The sequence below is a fragment of the Bufo bufo genome, chromosome 6 (genome assembly GCF_905171765.1).
Source record: "Bufo bufo chromosome 6, aBufBuf1.1, whole genome shotgun sequence".
Classification (NCBI taxonomy): domain Eukaryota; kingdom Metazoa; phylum Chordata; class Amphibia; order Anura; family Bufonidae; genus Bufo; species Bufo bufo.
In genome coordinates this window covers 24,227,599-24,234,858 of record NC_053394.1, presented here as the reverse complement: position 1 = coordinate 24,234,858, position 7,260 = coordinate 24,227,599, and the positions used below count along the sequence as shown (strand labels likewise).

Sequence of the window (7,260 nt, the reverse complement as noted above, 5' to 3'; positions counted from 1 at the left end):
GCGGTGCACCCCTGCACAAGCCTCAGCTCTGGACAGGATCCCAACTACTGGATGCAAACAAGAATGTTTCATTCACTGACAGCAATTTTTAAAGTGGTAGCAGATCTTATTGTAATGATTAAGACTTATTGCTATAAAATCTAAAAATAAAATGTAATAACATGAATCACTCCTGAGTTACTTGATGAAATGTTTTAAATAAAAGTCATGAATAAATAATCATTTCTTCTAACTCTGCCGTCGGACAGCGCAGAATCCATACTCTCTCTACCCTGGGAGGAGCTCTCTTGTGTACCCATTGTCTCCCCCACAATGAGGAAAGGGGGAAGGCGAGTGATACCCATATAAAGAGACTGAGTTTAGTGATTAAGACATAGACACCTAGCTGAAATGCATCAATCTACCAAAACTAGATGCCTTACAGGACGAAAATATGTCTTCTCCCATCACAGAGGAGACTATCATCAAGCTGTATGCTTCGGTGTGTCTCACCAGGACTAGAACGAAGGCTGCTCCTCTCACTTCTCCAACATCTTTCTTAGACCCTTTCTTGGGACACCTCTCCATGCCTGTGGCCAACCCTTCGTTCTCCTCAGGACAAGGGCTTCAGCCTCTCATGTGGTCTCAGCCACACACTGACTCACTTCCTTCTTACAGCCCTTCTGAATAATCTATGGTGCTACAGAGCCATCTAGTGGCAACTATTAAAATTGCAACGCTTTGGATAACATACAAGCAGAACCAATAGGGATCACATTAACATTGGCGTACACAAGGGCAACTTTATGATAATTTGGAATTTTCAGATAAAGTCACTTGCAATGTATTTTGTCTTCATGTTCACATGGGTTTCCTCCAGGTACTCTGCTTTCCTCCAAAACGCCAAAGACATACTTATAAGAATTTAGATTGTGAGCCCCATTGGGAATAGCAAGTGATAATAATGCTGCAGAATATGTTGGTGCAAGGAAAATAACACCTCACTACATTTTCCTGAACTCTAGTGTTCCCTGTGACCCAAGTGTCCAAGGAACTGGGGGCCATGCTGCAGTGTCCGCCTTGGATGTGCATGTGACTCCGGACCACAGATTGTGCAAGGCTGCTGTATGGAAACACAATGGACTGTATGCAACAAAACCTATACCTATCACATACACCAGGGGGCAGCAGATACAACACAAAATCAAACCCAAAACAGTATCCTCAAAACTTTTTCCCCTTTGTTCCTATTATCTCCTCCTCATCTTCTCCCCCTTGTATGATCGAATGTGAAATGGTGAAACTTTCACTTTTGGGCAAATCACTTTGTACAGACAGAAAGCTAATAATGTAAATGTTTACTATGAGATGCAAAGCTCTGCTTGTGTAGGGATGAGATGCAATGCTCTGCCTTTGTGCAATGCTCTGCCTGTGTAGGGATAAAATGCAGTTCTCTGCTTGTATAGACATGAGATGCAATGCTCTGCCTTTGATTGGACGAGATGCAATGCCCTGCCTGTGTAGGAATGAAATTCATTGATCTGCCTGTGTAAGAAGGAAATGCAAGGCTCTGCCAGTGTAGACATGAGATGTACTGCTCAGCCTGTGTAAGGATGAGATGTAATACAAAGTTTTAATTCCGATAAAAATGTTTTGCAATAGTCTACAGAGATTGCCAAACTGTACATCTCTGTATGGGTTCCTAAGTTCTGCAGGCTGCTGTGGGTGTGTAAGCCGTGTGCCGGGGTGGGCTCCCCAGGATACAGCAAGTCATGCACAAGGAAAACAACTCCACCACCAGCTTTTGCCAAAAACAGAATTTTACTTAAACGTGGCAATGAACACAACCACAAATGCTGGGAACATACAATCAATTTACATACACCCAGCCCGAAGGCTGAGACCATTGTGCCGCACAATACGACGCCCTCCGATGGATGCAGGAGGAAAATATGGTAATTTACCTACTGGCGGCACAACTAAACTGCCACACCTTACCTGTTATTACCCTAAAAAAACAAGAACAATTGTTTGGGTACGCGGTGCGGGCTAGCCTGCGGTGCAGCACAACAGCTTACAAACTTACAGTGCTCTACAGTACTCCCCCTCCCATAACTGGTCCTGTAGCACGGGCCTGAGTATTCCTTCTGAGCAAAATGCCAGCTCTCCAAGTTGAAATGTCCCTTTAAGTTATGGAGTCCTTGCAATAAACAGTAGTAACACTTGTGGCCTGACACAAACAGAAACCCTAACTAACTAACTAACTACAGGCCTGGTCTCAGTCTCTAGGCGCCAACACTGCGATGAGGTGCGTGCACGATCTTACCGACCCAGGTCTGCTCTGCATCCGCTGGTGACTCCGAACAGAACAAATGCCTCTCCAACAAGCATGCGGTACTGCAGTATATGTCGTTTTGTTCATCAGCTCTCATCAGCGTTCCTGGAAGCAATCCTCATTCCTCTGGTCAGGATCAGGGTCTTGGACACGATTAGCTTCACTTAGCTGCAGCTCTGGTCACTAAGGGATGCTCCCACACCTGGATGCCGTCGGATCCTCTGCTCACACAGTTCCTCAGTCTCTGCTCCCTCTAAGATGGCTGCTCCCTTTCTTGTCCAGGCTCTGAAACTCCACCTCTGATGAATATGGAAATATTAGCAGTCTGTAGCTGTGTTGAGGAAACAGCGCAATCTTGTGGCCAAACAGTAGAATGTCAGTCCAGATCATTTAATTTAATCTACACAAACAGTGTTTAGACAAGGAGAGCTGTTTCCCCATCTCACAGGCGTTGCAGCTTTTTGGAACTGCAGCCTTCTCCACAGCCAAGACACCCCAACATGGACTCATCTCATCCCCAACTACCCCAAAACGTACCCCAACAACCAGCACAACACCTGCAATATCACCGTCAACCAAGGGTTTCACACTTCACTAAAGTTCTTGGGGGTTTGACTTAGAGCCGTCAGATGGATGTAACTATGACTATGTCGAGGTAATAAGCATGTTATCTCGATGAGGGCCCTGCTCGCAAGAGCTTACAATTAGTGATGAGTGAAGCGAGCTTTAGATCCTACATCCAAAGTCGCTTCGCTCAAAACTCCGGTTTAATTCTGTACGGAGATCTGTTTCCGTACAGCATTAAATTGTGTGGCCTCCGACGAGGCGAAGTCAGTTACTCACAAAGTAATAACTTCGATATTAGATTTTTAAACTGAAAAAACATTTTAAAACTTGGATCTGAACCCAGCTTCGATACTGAGGTATTCGGAATCAAAAGTTTTAAAATGTTTTTTCAGTTAAAAAATCTAATATCGAAGTTATTCACCGAAGTCTCGCGAGACTTTGGGAATAATTGACTTCGCCTCGTCGGAGGCCACACATTTTAATGCAGTACGGAGACGCTTTACGAGATGCTGTACTCGCTTCGCTCATCACTACTTACAATCTGAGGAGATAGGGGGGACACATAAGGTGAAATGTGCTTGTGTGAGCAAAATCCGCTCTACCGATGTGATGATGGGGTCAAATTAAGGATTAAGTCGAGCGGCTCAAGAAAGAAATCATCACAGAGACACAGGGAGGTGTGTGCTCCATAGAATGACCTTCAGTTTAATTTCAGCATGCGCGTATATATACCAACAGCATATCATAATGGCTTTAGGCCAAAAAGGAGTGAAATTATTACAATTCTTATTATTATACGTTTCTTGCAGGAGTGAACACAGAACATTTGGCCTTGTATTTAGAACATTCTAAATATTATGAAAAAACAATGCATCAGCAGGAAAATAGGTCTGATTTCCCTCACACTTGTTTTGTACAATGGTCCGGCAATCTCTACAAAATAGGGGAGTAGATATAAATCTGCGAGAGCCGTCACCAGCCGATATCTCAAGTGCTTTTGAGAGCATGGAGTGCATCTCCTGTATATAATTATATATGTACAGCTGGTATAAGTTATACATCTTCTTGTATATAGGGATATGGACCATGCTGGTATAACCTGGGCATCTCCTGTATATAATTATATATGTACAGCTGGTATAAGTTATACATCTTCCTGTATATAGTGATATGGAGCATGCTGGTATAACCTGGGCATCTCCTGTATATAATTATATATGTCCAGCTGGTATAAGTTATACATCTTCTTGTATATAGTGATATGGACCATGCTGGTATAACCTGGGCATCTCCTGTATATAATTATATATGTACAGCTGGTATAAGTTATACATCTTCTTGTATATAGGGATATGGACCATGCTGGTATAACCTGGGCATCTCCTGTATATAATTATATATGTACAGCTGGTATAAGTTATACATCTTCCTGTATATAGTGATATGGAGCATGCTGGTATAACCTGGGCATCTCCTGTATATAATTATATATGTACAGCTGGTATAAGTTATACATCTCCTTGTATATAGGGATATGGACCATGCTGGTATAACCTGGGCATCTCCTGTATATAATTATATATGTACAGCTGGTATAAGTTATACATCTTCTTGTATATAGTGATATGGACCATGCTGGTATAACCTGGGCATCTCCTGTATATAATTATATATGTACAGCTGGTATAAGTTATACATCTTCCTGTATATAGTGATGTGGACCATGCTGGTATAACCTGGGTATCTCCTGTATATAATTATATATGTACAGCTGGTATAAGTTATACATCTTCTTGTAAATAGTGATATGAACCATGCTGGTATAACCTGGGCATCTCCTGTATATAATTATATATGTACAGCTGGTATAAGTTATACATCTCCTTGTATATAGTGGTATGGACCATGCTGGTATAACCTGGGCATCTCCTGTATATAATTATATATGTACAGCTGGTATAAGTTATACATCTTCTTGTATATAGGGATATGGACCATGCTGGTATAACCTGGGCATCTCCTGTATATAGTTATATATGTACAGCTGGTATAAGTTATACATCTCCTTGTATATAGTGGTATGGACCATGCTGGTATAACCTGGGCATCTCCTGTATATAATTATATATGTACAGCTGGTATAAGTTATACATCTTCTTGTATATAGGGATATGGACCATGCTGGTATAACCTGGGCATCTCCTGTATATAATTATATATGTACAGCTGGTATAAGTTATACATCTTCTTGTATATAGTGATATGGAGCATGCTGGTATAACCTGGGCATCTCCTGTATATAGTTATATATGTACAGCTGGTATAAGTTATACATCTCCTTGTATATAGTGGTATGGACCATGCTGGTATAACCTGGGGATCTCCTGTATATAATTATATATGTACAGCTGGTATAAGTTATAAATCTCCTTGTATATAGTGGTATGGACCACGCTGGTATAACCTGGGCATCTCCTGTATATAATTATATATGTACAGCTGGTATAAGTTATACATCTTCTTGTATATAGTGATATGGACCATGCTGGTATAACCCGGGCATCTCCTGTATATAATTATATATGTACAGCTGGTATACATTATACATCTTCTTGTATATAGTGATATGGACCATGCTGGTATAACCCGGGCATCTCCTGTATATAATTATATATGTACAGCTGGTATAAGTTTTACAGCAAGCCACGGAGGCTCCTATTGCTATCTCTTCCTTTACTGTTCCACCAATAGCAGCAAAGAAAATTTACATAATGAACATGGTAACCATAGTAACACAATGTCCCTCCCCAGACAGCCCCTATAATAGGCAGCTCTTCCTCTGGGTCTTCCTCTTTCTTTGCTGCTGCCACCAGATAAGTGCTGCAATTTTTACCTTAGGAACTCTATTATTTCAGATCATTTATTGCCTTTGATTTAGAATATATATATGTTTATCTATCGGTTTTATCCCATATTTGCTTTTTGCTAAAACACCTGCATTCTACTACTGTATATCTCCTGTTTTTGCTGGTTTTCTTCCCCTTGTTATTCCCTGGGGGTGTTATTTTGCTGTGTTGTACCCTTTTCGGGGGGGTCTCCCCCCCCCCCGTCAGCTCATATTGTTATCCCACATTCATTCCCTCCTACTGCGATCCGCTACATATTTCCCCTTTTTACCGGCATTTGGCGCTTCTTTCCTGGCGTCTTTAGCTCAGGTCTCCTTTCCCTGACGGCCGGATCTTCTTTCTCCACTTTCCCGGGCTTGCGCGTAGTCTCGCGAGACCCCGGCGGCCATCTTGGTTCGCGCCTATCGCGGGATCTCGGCCTGCATTTCAGTTCCGCCTTCCTGCGCTCAGGTACGGTCGCATTGCCCTGCTCCTGCTCCCGCTCCTACCGCATCGCGCCTGGGTGATTAACCCTTGCGACGTCGCTTTAGGTACAGGTAGTTAGCTCCCTAATTTGGCCCTATTATTTTCTTATCCCTGGCTGAATCGATATTCATACCACTATGTCAGCAGCTGATTTACCCTCCTCCCAGGCCTGCCCACTGCCTGCAGATGAGATGGAGGTAGAGAGGGATGACCCTCATACATTAACCCTACAGCAGTCGGTCTCCAGTACCATAATGACTGCCATGGACTCCATGTCCAGTATGCTGGCTGCCACTATTTCTCAGGCCCTTGCTGCACACCCTCCTAGAGAGGCCTTGCAGACTACCCATGTTATAAATACGCCATCTGATGCCATTGTCGCTCCTGTTTCACAGGATAATAGAACTGGTGTGTGTACTGCCACCCATGAGAGCGTGCAACATTCACGCAAGAGAGCCTTACCGCGCCAGGCAGAAAAGGCGCGTACGTGGAAATGTGCCAGAGCACAACCAGGTACCGATTCAGATTCTGATCTGGGCTCAGATTTAGAGGCGTTTGAGGATCATGATTATCCCTCTGATGAGGAGACCCCGGATCCAACTCCCACTACCAGGGGCCCCGTCCCCTCTACTTCCCTAGTAAGCTCAGTCCCTTCAGCGGTTGATCTGACGTCTGCTTTGGTAGACCCTGTGGGCGAACTTATGTTCGATCCGGACACTCTCCACCACCCCCGGTCAGCGGAATGGCTCCCGTCCGATCATGTGGCTAAATATTTGGAATCTCGGGTTCGCCACCCGCTAAGTAAAGAAGCGCGTAACAAGCTACGTGCCGAGTGCCCTAGACCCGTGGTCCCTAATAAGGTCTGTGATACCCCTGTGGTCGACCCTAAAATGACCCAATTTTTGGCGAAATCAGGCTGGAACCCCCGTAGAGGGTTAGACTCCGCCTTGAGGAGCTGCCAGGACAAACTCCTGGATGTATTTGGGCCCCTTACTAAACTACTAGAAT

The 7,260-nt window shown here is 43.6% G+C and overlaps 1 long non-coding RNA gene across 1 annotated transcript in view; it reads left to right on the top strand.

Moving 5' to 3' along the window:
• Nucleotides 1-1,206: 1,206 nt before the first annotated feature.
• LOC121006022 overlaps nt 1,207-7,260 on the top strand; it is a 43,937-nt gene continuing 37,883 nt past the window's right edge. The window contains exon 1 of the long non-coding RNA XR_005780008.1: nt 1,207-1,329. This is a non-coding gene — a long non-coding RNA (uncharacterized LOC121006022). The remainder of the gene's footprint in view (nt 1,330-7,260) is intronic.